Source organism: Lepisma saccharinum, chromosome 22 (assembly GCF_977018435.1).
Source record: "Lepisma saccharinum chromosome 22, izLepSacc3.1, whole genome shotgun sequence".
Taxonomy (NCBI): domain Eukaryota; kingdom Metazoa; phylum Arthropoda; class Insecta; order Zygentoma; family Lepismatidae; genus Lepisma; species Lepisma saccharinum.
Window position 1 is genome coordinate 51126037 of NC_139250.1, and position 20049 is coordinate 51146085.

At 36.5% G+C, this 20049-nt stretch overlaps 1 protein-coding gene across 3 annotated transcripts in view; it reads left to right on the plus strand.

Annotated features, from left to right (window-relative positions):
* The first annotated feature begins 13567 nt into the window (after positions 1 to 13567).
* Positions 13568 to 20049, plus strand: part of LOC146004622 (uncharacterized) — a 106306-nt gene continuing 99824 nt past the window's right edge. The window contains exon 1 of one of the 3 annotated variants that reach the window (XM_083143508.1): positions 13568 to 13615. The gene's annotated coding sequence lies outside the window, so the exon portion shown is untranslated. The other 2 variants (XM_083143507.1, XM_083143509.1) reach the window with 2 other exon arrangements.

The window sequence follows — 20049 nt, forward strand, 5'->3', positions numbered from 1 at the left end:
GATGGAGGGATAATGTAGAGATGGACCTAAAGGAAATTGGTAGGGAAGGAAAGGAGTATATAGATCTTGCTCAGGACAGGGACAGATGAAAGGCATGTGTTGCTGCAGCCATGAACCTTCGGGTTTAAGAAGGCTAGAGAGTTAGTTAGTTATACATTAAATAAGCATAATATTTGAATTGTAAGTAGAGAATATAACAAATGTACAAAGCATTGTGCGAAAACTATGTCAACTTTGCATTATAAGCAGAAAATTAAACCAGTTTGCCCTAGAAATACATTTTAAGAATAGCACAAAATAGCATGCGTAATAGAAAATTAAGAAAACTTTCTGATGCATAAAAGTACTGACTAGTGCTGAATGAATCAATTACTGTAAAATATTATTCTCTGATTCAAGTGATTTAACTGTAAACATTATCTTTTGTGTGTAAAATATAATTGTTAGTTGCACTGATAAGTACAAATATTAACTTTATACGCCTTCATACACTCTAAATAACATAACTTTGATATATAAATTAGTAACAATTTGTTAAAAATTAAGTTAAACTGTACAATTGTTTTCTTAAATAAATATAAAGTAGTAAAAATACTAAACAAATAATTCCTTCTTTTGCTATTTAAAGGATGTCAAACAGTGTAAACCAGTTGTTAGTGGCTAAATAACATAAAATTTGAAGGCAGCAACAATATTTTTTTTAAAATACTGTTTTTTTACCTAACTTTGTGAATTAAATACTAGTACATTTTGTCAAATTATAAATAAAATATACCTATTTCTTTGGTATTAGTACTATAGCGAAGGAAAATGTTACTAAAACTTGGCTAGTACAGTAAATCTGAGAGTTTTAGCTTTATTTGTCCGTAACTGGATATAATTGTAACTTGTTAATCTCGCCAAACACAATCTTTACCTCAATTTTGGATTTTGGAAGCTAGCTGAACTTTAGCGTTTCGAATTACATATAGTGAAGGCCTCTATAGTGGAAAAATACACCCAGTCTGTAAAAATTTGGAAATGTTGTCTCCTTCTCTGTCGAACCAGATCAAAAGTGTTCTCAAATGTTTCAATATATTTCTTAACATAACTAACTTTTCAAGAAAAAAATACCTTGTGCCCAGATAGCTTAGTTGGTATAGCATTAGGCTTTTAACCTATCTGTCCAGGGTTCGAGTCCCTGTCTGGGCGATTACGATTTTTAAATTTTGTCATCGGATCTTTAGCAGAATGGATATAAAATATGTTTACAGTCTAACAGATTATTATTTATCTAAAATTTTGCAAATAAGCTTTTAAGTTTCTCAAATATCAGCATCTTTAGCTAACAGTACAGCATAACCAGTATTATTATGATAGAAAAGTTCTGGTGGTAGAACCTACACCTACTGTAATATCTCTGTGGTATTAACTTACATGCAGCTCATAACTTTTGGGACTGTTTGTCCTCCGTTACATTTCCTCGCCATTTACCCTTAGCGTCGCGATTAGCCTCAGAAGCAAAAAAAAGCGAAATCTTATATTTGTTCTTTTTATATCTCTGAAACCACCTATACTATAGAACTACATTTAATGAATTTTGCAGTCTTTCTGTTTGATCTGTTAAATAAGCCAGTCAATAAAAATATACTTGCATAGAAAAATCTGTTTTTCAGATACTTTAATCGGGTAATCTGCTTTTGCGTACTTCCTGAGAAATATAGTTCTTGCCACATTTATATAAATCGAAGTGTAGTTAGAGTTGACCTGTGTGCTTCTGGTACAAATAGTTACTTGAAAAAGCAAATATTGGGTGTATAAAAGGTAGCATTCTTGTGAAACAATGAAAAATTAACATTATATCCTCATAGCATTAGTTGCAACTGCTTCTTGCAGATTAACAAAGCTCTGGCGTGTGGTCCTACGTCACCTATAATCCTTTGTAAGGTTCGTGTTGTCCTATAAATTGTCGATATACATGCTAAGTCCGTAGTTACAGCCTAAGCTTTTAGCTTCAATAAATGTATTTTAGTCCTCGGAGACATATATTGATCTTAGAGTAAAAAATAAACCTCGTATAATAAACCAAATGGAAATAACCCAAGTGTTGATGCACCCAAAAAAGCCAGTAATACTTCAAAAATACCTTGAAAAAGGTTATAAAGCTAAATTATTCTTCTAGCATAGAAACAACATTTAGCAAGTGAACCTATGGTCCATATAGTCAGTCGTCTGTGAACTTCGTCTTGTCCTGTGAATTGTCAATATATTGATAAATGGTTATATTTTTTTTTAAAAAAGGAACAATGTTCGTAAGCGTCCAGTTATGGACCCTTCGGTAAAGGCATTTCAGTCTTTATAGACACACAATAATTTTCGTTACACTAAAAATTAGGCAAATAATCGAAATGTTAAACATTTCGTGTACTTTATCCAGTAAGCCTTAGCTAGAAATACAATAACAGCGTTACAGACATAAAAATTAAGCAAGCTTTGATATTCTAGTAGCACATAATAAATATAAAATATCCTTTAAAATACTCTGACAAATAGTTGTGGGTTATCTGAGATCAAAATTTTCAAGTCCTCTCTCCTGCATAAATAGGCTCTAGAATCCACTAAGCCTCAAAATAATATTGGGTACATAAAATAAAAAGCAGATGGAGAGTGGTGCTGATCGCATCATCTCCAAAATAGCAAAAACAAAAGTATATGGATGGAGCCCTACCTGATATATTTTGGAAACTTTTACCTAGTATAGCAGTAACAAAATACTCAGCAAACTCTAAAATAAACAAACTTTCCTACGTGGCAGGCGTAACCTGCCCTAAATAAATACATATAGAAATACAGAACCAAAAATAGCATAGTGGAAATCAGTAAACCCTAATAATAATAATAATAATAATAATAATAATAATAATAATAATATATTCTGTGGCTTACATTTTAGCTAAAGTACATTTTTTTAGTGTTTTTGAAAAAAATTAAATAAATACTAAACTCTAAGTTAAAAATTTGTAAATGTATACAAAACAAAATAAATAAAAATTAATACGTACCCTGCAAAAAATCAGTAAAAAAGTTGAAAACATCTCTTTGTGCATCCAAAATATAATAACAAATCCTTCCTGACTGGATTAAATTGTGTTATTTGAGTAATAATAAGCCTAAACTTGTAAAATAAACGGGTAAAACTTGACGAAACATACTTTTGCATCCAAAATATAATTCAAAACTTTCTTGAATAGACTAAGCCGTCTTACTTTGGTAAAATAAACTTAAAAATGAAAGGGTTAAAGTTGACAAAACACACGTCGTGTGTACAAAATCTAATTCACAACACATTTAAATTGTGTTATTTGAGTAAACTAGAGAATAATCCTGTAAACTTGGAAAAAATCTCTCTCTCTCTCTCTCTCTCTCTCTCTCTCTCTGTGTGTGTGTGTGTGTGTGTGTGTGTGTGTGTGTGTGTGTGTGTGTGTGTGAGAGTGCGTGTGTGTCCAAAATGTAATAAAAACACGTTCAAATCGTGTTATTTGAGTAAATATTAGGCTAAACTTGTAAAATAAACAAATAAAAGTTGAGAACACACACTCTGTGTGTCGAAAATGTAACTAAAAGTCTTTCTTGAACAGATTGAATTGTGTTATTTGGGTAATAATAAGCCTAAACTTGTGAAATAAACAGATAGAAATTGAGATCACACACTCTGTGTGTCGAAAATATAACTAAAAGTATTTCCTGAACAGATTGAATTGTGTTATTTTGGTAATAATAAGCCTAAACTTGTGAAATAAACAGATAGAAGTTGAGAACACACACTTTGTGTGTCGAAAATGTAACTAAAAGTCTTTCCTGAACAGATAGAATTGTGTTATTTGAGTAAAAAATAGGCATAAACTTGTAAATAATGAATTAAAAGTTGAAACAATCTCTTTGTAAATACAAAATTTAATAAAAAATGTTGCCTGAATAGTACAAATAGTGTTATTTTGGTAAAAATTAACATAAAGTTGTAAAATAATAAGTTAAAAGTTGAAAAAATGTCTTTGTGAGTCCAAAATTTAATAAAAAATGTTGCCTGATTAGTACAAATAGTGTTATTTTGGTAAAAAATTAATATAAAGTTGTAAAATAATAAGTTAAACGTAGAAAAAAATGTCTTTGTGAGTTCAAAATTTAATAAAAAATGTTGCTTGAATAGTACAAATAGTGTTATTTTGGTAAAAAATTAACTTAAAGTTGTAAAATAATAAGTTAAAAGTTGAAAAAATGTCTTTGTGAGTCCAAAATTTAATAAAAAATGTTGGTGATTAGTACAAATAGTGTTATTTTGGTAAAAAATTAATATAAAGTTGTAAAATAATAAGTTAAAAGTTGAAAAATGTCTTTGTGAGTGCAAAATTTAATAAAAAATGTTGCCTGAATAGTACAAATAGTGTTATTTTGGTAAAAAAATTAACATAAAATTGTAAAATAATAAGTTAAAAGTTGAAAAATATCTTTGCGAGTCCAAGATTTAATAAAAAGTGTTGCCTGAATAGTATAAATAGTGTTATTTTAGTAAAAATACATAAAAACTTGTAAAAGATTTGACATAAAGTCAAAGTTTGGTACAAAAATAAACTCAATGTTATGTTAAATAGCACACAGTAACATAAATTTACTACCTAAATCAATAATCAAAGGGTCCTAGGTTCGTTACCCCGTGATAAAAGCAAATAGTGAAAACTGTAGGCCCCGTCCCTAATAGCTCTCCCTTCTTCATAGTACAGATAAAAAAAACCTGCGCTAAAGCGTCCTGTGCCTTGGAGGCAAACCTGAGCGGAATATTAATTGGCGGCGGAAACCGCATAGCTTCAGAGATTTGACCCTTGCTGCGCATTCTCAGACATCCTTTGTTGTCTGGTTGAATCCCTCCCCTGCCCTACACTATTGCATACCTTTCTCCTGTTCTTGCGTACTGGTTAACCTTGAAAAAACCGGTTCTGAAAATCTACCGACGCGTTCTCTGATTGGTGAATCAGATTCCTTCTTTGTTCTGACGTTCTGACGTCATTTGACCTTGAACGCACACTCCCCAAAATTCCTTTCTCCTCTACCTGCGTGGAATATTAATTCATTCTCTCTGTCTGGCATCAGAGCGGAGTCGAAATTCGGAGACAGTATTCTGTCTAGCGTGTTGCACCATCGTGTTTCATAACATGATGCAATAATTAATAATATTACATATCGTGGGTTCGAGTACCGGGACCGTCTTCTTTCGTAATTGGACCTGTACCTACAGCCATTACCACCATTCATAGCGGTTCATAAACCATAGAAAACTTATTTTCAATATTATAAACATTAATATTAACATTTTATACGTTACATACTTTGCAGTAATGAATATAAAAACATATGCATAGCGTTTAGTACCTCTAATTACCTTCTATATACATATTTTTCATAAAATAAATAATTATATATTCATAAAAAGTTATAAACATGCAAATACATAAATGTAAAGTACTCTAAGTACTTGCAAATAAATTCTAAGTACGCGCAAATTAGTTCTAAGTACGTGCAAATTAGTTATAAGTACGTGCAAATAAAAGACCACCCACGAAGAAAACATCCACTGGCGCGGATCAATACTACTCACGTTTTTGTTAAATGTATATTACGATTTGTAAAATGGCGAAATTCTAAAGGAGAACACGCAACTTTGTTTGTAGCGCATCGGTCAGAAAGTTTCAGGTATAGGGGCTATCCACGAGTAAACAAAAACATATCGAACGGCACAATCGATTGTGGAACTGTAGCACAACAACTTCCGGTTCACGGCGGCCGGGTAATTCAAGCGCGTACTTATGCCCTTTCTTCTCGTTTTGTATATCGGATGGAATGGATCATATAAAAGCACTTGACGACGAGGAGAAGAAGAGATATCAGGGCAAAGTAGAGGCCTTTGCATATCAATTGGATGAGCAACTAGGAAGTAATACGGCATAATTCCAGGATGAGATCCATTTGCTGACCGTCGTTGCATTTGGCGATATTTGTCTACATATTTAATAGAAAGTAATTTTCCTACACAGCGAGAGCGCTTAAAGCATGTAAATATTTGGATGCATACATTTATGTTTTAAGCGAAAAAGTGCGAGATGTACGGACATATAAAAAAATGGAAAAAGGAGCTTTTTTAATTATTTCTTCAGTCAGGGCGAGTCAGAGGGATGCGGTAATGCACACTTGCTGGTTTCGTTCCCGTTTGAACGCATAAATACAAAACGCCCATTGTTATTTTAAGTCAGTTTTCTGCTATTTGTGTTAAACATGACGATGAAGATGAATAATAAACTGGAAAAATTAATGATGGGACAAACACAATGACACACCATTGCCTGACCATGGTGTTCAAACCTCCATTGGAAAAGACAAAAATTAATAATAGTACCCGCACTTAATTTTCTGGTTACAGAAAAAAATATTTCCTCTGGTTACACACACCCAAAATAATCTGGTTACACAAAAATTTAATACAGTTCGTGTGTACTTCAAGAACGTAACGTGTAACCATACAATAGGTGTAACCTATCTGACAATGACCGAGGATCTTTCGAAAGGAAAAGTAATATTTTTGTTCATATCACTAAAAAAGAGACAAAATCGAGATTTGAATGATATCTCTTCTACCTTTAATAAAGTGCATGGGGTGCGGGACGCATTTTGGTTGGGAAGGAAACAGGACGGTATAACGATAAAATCTTGCTAATTATCAGGTAAATCAATTAATCGCCGTAATAAGCAATAACATGTATTGGATGGTGGCTGTACACCGAGAGTTGGACGGCGGAGCGCGGAGGACTAGCCTGTTTCCCGAGAGAAGAGGCCGATCCTCGGGTTAAAAAACATAAAATACAACTTTAGTACCAATGATCAGATTCAACCGAAATTAAAGACAGCCCAGCAGCAGATTATAATCGACGAAATCCCAAAAGCAGAATTTGATAGGAGATAAATTAAGCCAGATATTAAAGGTTAAGCAACGAGAATGGACAACAATAACTACAGACTCCCTGGCGCTCTCTTCGGCAGCGAACGTGCAGGTTACAATGGGCCCGGTCTTTGGGTAACCTCTCTTCGAGGTGCTTTTGGAGAAGGGTCAAAGAACTCCAAATACACGGGCGAAGATAGCAGAACAAGAGGCTACGACTTGAGGACGATTTACTAACGCTTGGACAGAGAGGGTACCGTAACGAACCTTTTGAATAGCAAATAAATAGACGCGCGGAGAAGCGGAAGACACAGTTTTACTCAGATTTTCTTCGACGTGTTATCGTGCACAATCTCTCGCGAACCACCCGCTTAAAGTATACACTTTGTGTGTCGCACCGTTCCGTGTTGTGTTTATTTCGCACGTGGCTGTTTACTATCAAGATGGAGTAGAGACAGAGAAAGGCCCCGCTAGGGGGGGGGGCGTCTGACCTAGTTGCCAACCTTGAAGATGCGGAAATCCAATCTTATCGTCCGGAAGGCAGCTATTGACCAAGCCGCCAAGCATCCACTTCTCCACCACGAGGACTTCAGTCAGAGCCGACAAAGGTAAGCCGGAATGGACGTGAAAATGGATAAGCTTCGTCCGCCCCGTCGTGACATCCAATGAACTCGCTTATTACGTAAAAAATCTCGAGGAGACATTGCTTATTACGGTGATTAAATTGTATCAACGATAATTTTAACTAGTAAAACCGTACAGCTTCCAAGTATTCATTTATCCAAAGTATTTCACATTCAGATTGTACGACGCTATAAATTGCCAATATAATTATATAACAGTGATCCTAGTTAACCTCAAACGTAACAATATAAAGATTAACATTCAATTACAACAACATAAAAGGAGTGGTGTTTTGTCGTACAGGTTAAGCTCCTACCGGAACATGGTTTTCCCGGAAAGCAAAAGTAAATGTCAAATTAAGAACAGTTTAAATCAATGTAGCTAACTTTAAACATGCCGCCGAACTATTATTGTACTAATTACTCATGTCTTTTGGATTGCCGAGATATGAATGAGTGAGTGAATGTATGAATGAAAGGGGCAATGATGTAATGTTCATGCATGTGCTCTTTTATAGAAATTACAGTATATATAGAACTAACCCTGTGGTGTGATTTGTTCTACCCTATGTAATCTCTTAGGCTCCGACTGATGGCACTTACCCTGGGACAGAAGGTAAATAGGTTATTAATGATTGCCTTTTGTTTATTTGTTTAATTGTTTTTGTGGGTTTGACATTACCATTGTAATGTAGAACCAGAACGACGTCAGGCACGTTAAATAAGTAGACGTCGTTTTACAACGGGGTATTTTTAAAGTCCTGACGATCAAAACGGTAAAAATAATGTTATTTCCCGACTAAATTGCGAGATTATAGGGGCGGAAAATTTCACCCTCGGGTGATGATTTATTTTGCATTTCTGGAATAAAAACTGCTAATTTCAATTAATTTCGGACATTTAGTACCAAAAAAAAAAAAAAGATGTAGGGAATAAACTACTTTTAAACTCTATCATTTTTTCCGAAGTCTGGATCGGAACGGGATTTTTTTTTTTAGGTTCCGACTTTTTGGGTTCCTGCACATCCGTTGTCATTACTGCGGAGTCTACTCCTGCTAATGGGCTTCCAATTTTCACGCCTGACAGCTTGAATGCAATAATTTTGGCGCCTAGATCTCGAGGAAATAGATGAAGAGATATCCGTGAGAGATTATTTAGCCCTGATCGTAGTTTACATCCTCCTTGTACACACCCATTCGTTCCTTTCATACATGACACAATATCAGCTCCCTTTAGCGGCATGTTGTGAGCCTACGAACCGGAAGTTGTTGTGCTACAAGTATGGCGTCCGCGCGAAGGTACTTCCTTCCGGTGGATAGCCCTTATATGGATTTTCAAAATACATTTTTTCACAAGTACTTTGCCCCCTTTTAAAAGTAGCGCGTTTTCAATTATGTTACTAATCATTAAAACGATGCCTCATTACCATCTTGGAGGATGACAATTATTAGTTTCCCCCCCCTAAAAGTAATAATATACTTTCGCTCTCTGAATCTCCCATATAAATGCTAGGGGCCGTCTGCTTGAGCCGAGCTCACTGCTTCTCCGGTAACGTCACGCGTTCGTGCAAGATCGGCGATCTTCGGATGGCTTTACCTAATCTCGTGACATTTGAACATGGTGGGGCGTGTTTTCAGCGCAACGCTTGCCTCGCAACTTTGGAAGGCTCGTTTCCAGTGGCTCAGGAACGGGGGGTACAGGGGTACATATACCCCGCAAATTTTTGAAGGGGGGTACTGTACCCCCTAAATCCGTAAATCGAGTTGTACCCCCTGTACCCCCCTTTGGTAATTTGACAGCAGACGGAAGGTGCTACTGTTAAAATTACCTATTATCAATTCGCCCAATAAAAAAATGTATTATTGTTTATAAATATTAAGCATTATAGTACTTACCACAGAAATTCAAAACATTTAATTGTAAACTTATTATACTTTGTACATTGTGCTTGCTACTAGTAGTTAGTTCATTGACCTAAGTTCTTGGAAACCTCTTTAAGGAGATGAAAATTGTTTAAAATGTGTGTGGAACGATAGAATCAGATTGACTCTCAGAGAATTACGCTGCAGACGATTGTGGCTTTGCGTAAGGGGGGGGGGGTACACATTTCTAAAGCAGTGGTCGCGTCGATTCGAAGATAAGATACAAATCTTCATCAGAAGAGTATAGGACTGACCCCATTTTCTTTTGAATATTTATAATGGAATTTTCCAAAACGGAACACTTACACGAACGAGACGAGACACGACAGACCAACTTGGAGGGGGGGGGGGTTTACAATGCACTCCTGTACCTCACCCATATTTTTCATAAATTTGTAAGAAGGTGTTGGAAAACTATACTTAAACCTATATATTAAGATATATATTTTTTAAAAAAATAGAGTGCCGATTAGCCTATCTGAGAATGAGGTGAAGTTGGAATAAGTTTTCATAACTTCAGAGTGGAAACCGAAAGAAAAATAAGCACAAACAAGAACGAGAAGGACCTCACCTCACAGGAGATGAGATGAGGCTGTGACAATTCTTGACTCATCGAATCGCGACATCATTCCTAGGTGAAATGAAATCTTTCCTAGACATTTAAACAGGATGCAATTTGCGATTTTATCAGAGGGAGGACTATTTTATATTAAACTCTTATAGTCAAATTGTAAGAAAATTACATTAGTCAGATGAATGCACGAGATAAATGAGACTCACTGCAGGTTCTATTGGTAGATTTTGGATTGGATTTACAAGGTCTCTGGGAGTAAGATGGGAATATTTGATTGATTGATTTGGTTTATTTTACTTCGCATTTCTGCCACTTTTGGCTAATCGCGAAGATGAGGATGAGTGATGATGATATGATGAAATTGATGGACACTCAAAAATAACACCCATGGTCAGGCCAGGATTCGAACCTGGGACCTCAGGCGTCATAGCGCGCTATGCTAACCCCTCCGCCACGGAGTCCGGCGAGGTGGGAATGTGTTTTGGATTTTCTTTGTAGATGCGAAAATCTTTAACTGTGACGCGCACATGTTTCTGCTTACATTAAAATTTACCTTTTCACATAAACGAGAAATTGATATGTCATCCTAAAACACACGCATGTATCTGCATTTAATACCACTACATACGAAAATAAACCTTGGCCGGCTCTTCACATTGTCCACCAAAAATTGAAAAGAAAGAAAAAAAATTTGAGCGTATGGCTTTCCTTGCTACTTCCGAGAGCTGAAGGATTTCGGTTTTGTAAATGTACCGAATGATATTACTTTCAGTACTTGAAGAGCGTCATTAGGTACAGCTAATTATATTACAAATAAATGATTTGTCAAATTTTTCACAAATATTTCAAAGTTAGACTTCTTACGAATTGATTGGGAACCATCTGAACTCATTTTTTTTTTTTAATACAACACCCTATAGATGTCTGAGAAAATACCAAATACATGGCTTCTAAAAGGCATTGGGTGTGGTACACATCTGCCATAAATTGTTTAAAAATATTTTTATACGTAGCTATGGGAATTTTAAAATTAGAATGAATGGAACTGAAGTGGAACTCTATATAATATAGTTTCTATATCCAGTGGGTGGGAGATGATTATTCCTGGTTGGGGTGGCTCAAAATCCCCCTCACTCCTGATTTTCCGTTCCGTGAAATCCAAATAAGCCGAGAATGAGGTCCAGAGCTTAGCCTTATATGTTTCAGAATTGTTATCTGATTTTAAAATCGTTTTTTTTTTTTGAAAACTTTAATTCTAACAAAAACAATGAAAAATATTTATGCATATTTTGCATTAAATAACAGGACATTCGTGTGTGCCGTTCTAAAAGAGAATATTTCTCATGGCTTCACATTATACATAGGTATCAAGGACGTTTTTGTGGGGGTCCAGGGGGTCCGGACCCCTTCCCCCCGAAAGACTTACAAAGTAGTAAAAGTAATTTATCAAAATATAATTGTTTAGCATTTGTTATACTCAATTTCCATCAATGCCAATACCATGCTTGAACAGCGTAACAATTTAAAGTTAGGGTGCGGCAGAAATAAGTATCTCCCGGATTTCATTTGTGAATAACAAAGCAACGATAGATGTTATGCAAAACTTTATTGCACAGTTGGAAAGAATAAGGTTTACCATTTTATTGCACATTTCCAAAGAACAAAATGTTCCAATTATTTTTTGTCAAAATTGCCACAAGTCACCATTTTGTGTGACATAGTTGACTTTGTTTTAAAATGATATCCTCCAAATGCCGATCTGCACAGTGTACGCATTTCTGAAGTCTCGCCCTGAAGTTCTGCATTACCCTACTAGTCATGTCTGGTAGGTATTGCCGCTCTTTCCTGTCAGATACCATCTTTCAGATCATTGGCTGTCCTCGGCCTTCCTTCTTAAACGTTAGCCTCCAGGTACTCCCACAGAAAGAAGTCGCAGGGTGCGAGCTCGGGGGGAACGAGTTGGCCATGGAATGTCACCTCGAAGTGAGATCAGACGTTCTGGAAACATTTCACGTAGCACGTTCATCGATACGCATGTTGTGTGTGCTGTCCCACCATCAGGTTGGAACCACACAGGCAATTTGCCACGTTCGTTCGATTGCGGCTGCAGGGAGTTGCGTAACACCATACATAACGGTCAGACGTTACATTAACTGCGTGCCGTCTTCCTCAAAAAAGTAGGGGCGTTCATGGAGTTGTCTCGGTACATATGGGAAACAAAATGGTAATCCTTGTTCTTTCCAACTGTGAAATAAAATTTTGCATAACATCTATCGTTGCTTTGTTATTCATGAATGAAATCCGGAGTTATTTCTGCTGCACCCTGTATAATCGATGGTTTTCTCCGCTGAACTTATTGGAAGGCAAGGAATTTGGCTCATACGGCTTTGAAGGATTCCAAAGATTTATGCACACTACTAATGATAATATCCATAAAATATTAATCAGGAACTTTACTTTTAGTTAATTGGATCTAACTCCTTTTTTTGTTATTCAATAAATATTCAATTCTTTTTCTATCTGACATTAAATTCCTTGCCAGGGCAGTTGTTTTTGTGCAAATCTTGGTGATCTTAACTACACGTACGCTAGATAATGAATACTTGCTGTTATGTTTCTATTATTTTATTATATTTTACCTATTCATGTAATAATAACAATACAATATTAATTAATGTACATATTTAATTAATTAATATATTAATTTAATTAAATATAATTATCCTAATTATTATTATTGCGACACTTGATTGCATATATATATATATATATATATATATATATATATATATATATATATATATATATATATATATATATGGCAGGCTGAATTTTGTACCCCCCAAATGAAAAACGTTCCTGCGCCACTGCTCGTTTCTGCCTTAAACTGGACGCAGAGAAACGCGAGAACTTGCAGGGGTCATTTTTTCAGGGTGTAGTATTTAAAATTGTTATAAAGAATATTGAGTGGAAATGTCCATTGTCGGGACGGGACAATTTTTTTAAATCTCGACATTCGGGAAGGGAAAAAATCTCAATTTCTCGACAAAGTCGGGAATTTTTCGGGACGGGAAATGTTCGAAATTTCCAGAAGCTCTGGAAATCTCGAATTCTACACGTCATTTTCACCTTAAGTGATTGTTTTTGCATTTCTGGAAAGAAACTAACTTTTTCCGATGATTTCCAGACACTTACAATGCAGAAAACGTTGAGATTTAACGACTCTTTAAAATTATCATTCGTTATTTCCCGACTGCTCGGGATCTCGCACACCCCTAAAATTTATGAATTGGCACTCAAAAAGCCATGCCCAAGCCGGGATTCGAAATTGTTTAATATTTTATACATACGTATGAATATCGGTCAAAGATAATATTTATTATTATTAATTCTTTAGATGAAGGGAAAAAATGGGCGAAAAAGGGAAATTTTACCCCTCGCAAATTGAAATTGTGCTTACAGATTGTGGCAACACTCTTCGACCTTCGGCTTTGACTTGCTTATAATCTGTGTGTGAATGTGAAACCTTCAGGCAAGTTTAACTGGAATCACGGTATTTATTTGCATTATTTCAATATCTGGACTTACTTGAACATTCTCGGAATTGTTTCATTGTAAATATGCCAACAGGCTGAATACTAAAGTGTGAACGTGTGAGGGTAACAGTTCCGTATATCGGAAATACAAACTACTTACGGAAATGAGTTTCTACAAGCTTTCCAACGTTCGTCGAGGTATTTTCTTTCATCGTGGAATCTATTTGACCGGGAAATCATGTATTTTTTAAGAGAAATAACTCACCGACGCACAATTGCCATTGCTTTCGCGAAGCTGAACCTCGCCCACGCAAATAAATAAAGAATGCTGCGTACATTTGATGACGTAAGCCCCTGTCAGTGTTTCCAACCCCTTTTTTCCCACTATGCTTGCGTAATCTAACTTTATGGGAAATGGTTCGTGGGGCTATCCGTGGGTCGGGTACCCTATTCTACACCCTCGAATTTTGAAATTATTTTTTTTTCATTACGTAGGTTATGTGATCCCATTTGTGAATAAAAAAAATTGGAGCGCGGAAAGAAGTAATTACGACTGTACAGCCGTTTAAAGTTGCGGTAAAAATTTACTATCCTTCGGTCACCTCTAATTTTTTCGTTTCGTCAATTTTTGACATTCGTACTTACGTATCTGCTTCGCCCGACACCAAATTTTAACTATGTATCTCAACCTAACTGAACTAACCTATCCACGCGCCAATGGTTCGTGGGGCTAGCGCCAATGGTTCGCAATTATTTCCAATTTCTAGATCGTGATACTAACACGACACCAAATTTTAACTATCGATCTCAACCTAACTGAACTAACCTATCCACGCGTCAATGGTTCGTGGGGCTAGCGCCAATGGTTCGTGGGGCTAGCGTAAATGGTTCGTGGGGCTAGCGCCAATGGTTCGTGGGGCTAGCGACAATGGTTCGTGGGGCTAGCACCAATGGTTCTTGGGGCTAGCGCCAATGATTCGTGGGGCTAGCGCCAATGGTTCGTGGGACTAGCACCAATGGTTCGTGGGGCTAGCACCAATGGTTCGTGGGGCTAGCGCCAATGGTTCGTGGGGCTAGCGCCAATGGTTCGTGGGGCTAGCGCAAATGGTTCGTTGTAAGTCCAAAAATGAAGTAACTCCTACGTTGAAAGTCGTTGTTGTCCTTTTCCACAGAATACCAACCTCCACTCCCTTCCCATCATAAAAATTAGAAGTCGCAAATTATCCCATCCAACAAGTCATTTAGAAAAAGCAACCCTCCCCTATACGGCATGCAGTTGCTAAAAAAATATTTTTATTTCCAATTTCTGAAGTCGCATAAATGAAATCTAATGTCTGAAATGTCCAATCCGCCAATATATCACACAAAGAACATATCGCAATCGCAAATGTTCCTATTGCACAAGTCAATCATAAGAAAAAAAAGAAAAAAATCAGACATGCGCCTGTGACATAAATCGATGATCCGAAATCTTCAGACTTGCGCCTGTGACATGAATGCATCATTCGCCATCATAAAGTTGTGAAAAACCTTTTTGACGTTACACAGGGAATTTTAATTTGTGTGTGACAAGTGTGGATAGGATAAGAGTGCACAATGAGCATTGGTATCAACAGTACATTCATACATCTACCATTTTCTCAAAAGGTAAGGAGCTTTCTTTTGTATGTGTGTGTGTGTGTTTTAGTGAAATAGAGAGAGAGAGAGAGAGAGAGAGAGTCTGGGATATAAGTGTGCAGGAGGACATCCACCAAGAACATTTTAACTTCTATTTTTCATAAAGTTGTGAAAAACCTTTTTGACGTTACACAGGGAATTTTAATTTCATAAAAAACGTAAGTTTCGTAGCACGTAGATGTAAAAAATTACTTTCCGCGCTATTTAGAAACATCGTTTATTATGAAGAACTAATTTTTGTAACGAGAATATTTGAAATGTGCGAAAAATCGAGGGTGTAGAAAAGGGTACCCGAGCCCTATCCGTCAGCTACCCGTGCATAATGTACAATTTTCACCGGTGACTAACACAATAGTAGGCATTTTTCGGTAAATAGGGTTGGAAACACTGCATAACCACAACGTGAGTCAAGATGTGCCCGCCATATTGTGTGTTAAGGAAGCGAAGAAAGGAATAAAAAAATCTGTAAATTTCTCGTATCGGACAAGCAGCTGAAATTTGCTAGTTCATTTAATTTGAATATTCTGCATTGAGAAACATAGCTGAAGGTGGCTCAATTTGCGACATATCGATCGAGTAAGTTTTCTTAGTTTCTTTTTGCCTTCGGTAACATGCAAAATGGCGATCACAGTTTCACTACCGTACTCGGCATGCAGTGTTTCCACCCCACTGCACCCAAAAATACCTACGTAGCCCCACAAACCATTGACGCATAGCTCACGAACCATTGATACATAGCCCCACGAACCATTTCCGGTAAGGTTAGGTTAGGTAGGGTCACGTATAGGTTACAATAGTTAAAAATATGCGTAGCCCCACTCACCATTCTCGCATAGCCCCACGAACCATTGACACATAGCCCCACAAACAATTTGCGGAAACGTACCTTCTTCAGTTACAAAAACATGTGTTTGTAAACACTGACTGGGATTACATCATCACACACAGGTTACGTGCATCAGTCACACATTTATATCGAAAATTAGATAATATACCGGCAAAATTCAATGAACGATGCGAGAAAACACTTCCCCGAACTTCCACAAGTATAAAGAAACTGATTTGGTAAGTAATTTCTCCTGTAAATTTGAAGAAATCCGTTTGTCCAATACGAGAAATTTACCAAAAAATCACTCTGTATGTGACAAATTGTGTTTGTTTTCGTGTAGAAAGCATAATGGCACCTTGAACTATGTTCCGCAATACACAATTGGTAAGTACGAACCATGCGAAACACAAAATATCAGATTGTAACATGTTTCCGATATACGGAACTGTTACCCATTTGAGTTATGTTAGAACTTTTTCAGAGCGCAATGGCCTAACTCGAATTTTCATGAAAGTGAGGTTGCATGTATATTTGTGAGTATGAAATATCAAAGTTTCAGAGAACTAAATTCACAAATTTGTCTCGCAAAAAACAGCACTTCGTTGATGCATTGGTTCCCAATATGGTCAGAACATGTTTACACTTTAAGCTTCTTCTCGATGGAGTTGCCACATGTGCTTTCAACCCCCCCTCCCCCAATCCTTCCTTAACGCTACCAACCAACTATATGTCACAAAATATCCTTTTAACCACTACACACCTATCCCAGGCATGTTCCGTATGAAAGCCGTACATTTACAAACCGTTAAGTCGTATATTTTGGTAATGCAACTCTTTCTACAGGGTGGCCCGTAAGTCCCTACCCATTCATATATCTTATGTATCTAGTGTATAGAGTTTTCTGTGTTCTGTTGTGCATAATATTATCCCCGGTGCCTTTGCAATGGCCTGCAAGAAGTCCGAACTTGACAACGTGTGATAACTCTCTCGGGGGATACATAAAGGACATTGTGTCAAAACAACATTATAATTCCAATGATGAGTTGAGGACAGCTGTTAAAGCGGCGTTTGGAAAAATAACCCCTGCCATGTTGTGAAAAATGTCTCATAATTTTATGCAGCGAGAATGAAGGACAGCACACAGATACACTGGGCACATATTACACTGGACACACATATAGTAGCCATAGAAATAAACTGTTTTTAATTCATTGTCTTCCTAATTTTCACTATGAAGAATATTCATTTGCTTGTGGTGTTGTGCAGCTTGAGCATCGCTCAAGTGTAGTAATCTTGTGTATTTACACAACGTCGATGGAGCCAAAGGTCCTTGTGTTTTGAATATAACTGTGGCTTGAACATAATTATAATTGAAATGCAACATGTGGTCTGAATAAAGCACCATAAAATGTGCTGTCTTGTATGTTTTGGGTGGGATGTATATGCTTGTGGAAATAGATGCGAAAAATGTACATATAAAATAATCATAGGACTTCCTCTCCATGATTGTGAATGTGCACATTCCTATCTTCAATGTTTATTAGGTGTAGGTTATGATTGTGAACTGTGATGTCATTTACAGGTTTGCTCTCTACATGACAACAAATTCTACACGTGCCTATAAGCAAACTGATAAGGTTTTATTTTCATTACTTACTGATGTGTAATGTTGGTCAGGTTCTGTGCTCTTTGCATTATACTAATTATGCCCCTATGTTCTTACGGTGCTATTATTTTATGTTTTAAGTAGGCTAGGATTGATAGTTCAATTGTCTTAGTATATCTATACGTTTCTTCATCTATTGCATGAGAAACACACTGACCTTCAAATTTACTTCCACAACCATTTCCAGTATTCTAAATGCATTCCAACTACAAATGCAAAGTTTGTTATGCAATCGAACCATGATACAATACAACAGTGTAATTGTAAGTTAACTCTCTCTAAGTATACAGAACATTGGTTACATAAGCTTAATTAGATTAAATGCATGTGAACGTTTGTAATTTAATAAAAGTTGGCATTAATGAAACCAGAATACAGTGGTAAGTACTTATTACTTTCTTTGATTGTAGTTAATTGTGTCCTGGATTTGTGCCCAATTTTAATCAACATTGTAATTGTCAGAAATTTTCAGTAGTTTATTTAAGTGCAAAAATAATCCTGTCCGCTTTCCTAGTGATATCAACATGAAAGCACATTGTTAGTAAAGGGATGATTCCACACCAAATCAACACAAATTCTCAGATTTTGGTGAAATTAATTGAGTTTATGTGTATCATTGTATGATGAAAGGTTCTCAAAATCTTTGGCTACTGTATCATTTGGTTTTGAACTACCCCCCCCCCCCCCCAGAATGGTGGGACTCTTAGTGGAAGTGAAACTCTTAACAATGAAAGTGTTAAAAAAAAGAAGTAAATCAAAATGTTACAGAAGAATTCATATTTGGCACCCGTATGGCTACCACATGTAGTATGTAGCAGTGGTTTATTCCTAGAATTGTACCAAGTTGTGTTGAAATTGGGTAGATACTTCTGTGCAGAAAAATTATTAAAGCATCACAATGGGTACCTGTGGGATAAAGGCAGCTGCTGATCACATAGCTGAGATCGAGAATGTGTGGGGCCCTACCCCCACACCCCCTAAATGTGCCCTCGTGGCACTCTGCTATATGCAATCCTACCTACTGAATGTCAGCCTCACTTCCTCCAGAGGTGTGAGTTTGGATTCATGTTGTAAGTTCACTTTATGCACAGATAGGCTAATCAGGACTGGTGCTAAAGTGTCAAGTGGATCCCTGTGCAGTGTCTCTCCAGAGACGTGAGATCATCGAACCAGTTACGGGGTGACGTGTGGTCAGCATGACAAATTCTGAGTCATTTTTGTAAGTTCTATGACCGGATTCATAGAAAAATAAAATATGTTTTCAGTGCAATTTTCAACAAAACACGTATGCCTCCCCTGTGGCATAATGGTAATGCCAGTGCCTTGTATTCAAGGGGTCCTGTGTTTGATACCCAGTGGAGGCACATAATGGTTCATATCCCACTTTAAACTGTAGGTCCCATCCTGATTAACCTTTCTGTGCATAAAGTGGATTTAAAAATCAAACTCAAATGAACAAAATACTCAAAATTTATGTCATATAACAAATTATCCCATTATGTCCTGAATTTACACTCTAGTGATTAAGTAAAAACATTATGAACAGTTTTTGGAGAATGAAAAAAGAGCAGAAGAGACTGTATTATACTTTTATTTTTATTTTTTGGTCACAAACACACTTGTATTGCATATCATGTCAAGTCCCAGGTCTATAGATGAATTACTTGAACTTAATGTAATATTAATAAATGCTGTTTCCATGTTTCTTGGTTAAATTTGTCTCCTTGAAGGGCATGCAACTTCAAAAGCTAACTTGAGATGTGGATGTTTTCCTCATATAAATGGTGTCGTTCAGTATACTAAATTACATTAGGGGCATGTAAGGGGAACCTTGTAGCAAGGCACCCAACAGTCAACCTCACTTCCACGTAGTACACCCCAGTAACTGGTGCTTGCAGGCTAACGAGGCTCTGGCATCTGGTGCTATGGCCAGGATAATCCTCTGTAGGACTGTGTTTGTCCTATGTTGTGTCCCTTTATAGCCTCTGCTGTACAGAGACATTTGCTTTCTTTTTTAGGTGCCTGCCCTCCATTTAGTTTTATTTAAGGGGCTTAACTGCATATAACGTGACGGGCTGAAATAGCCTACATGCTGAAGTGCCCATAATACAAATCAATCAATCAATTAAATTACATTATGATGTGGAAAAGTGTGTTGACTTGGTATGGAATGACCCAAAGACAATTGTGTGACATATGAAGGATTGAATTTTAGAGAGAATAAAAATGAAGTAGTCATTAATTGAATCTCTTTATCT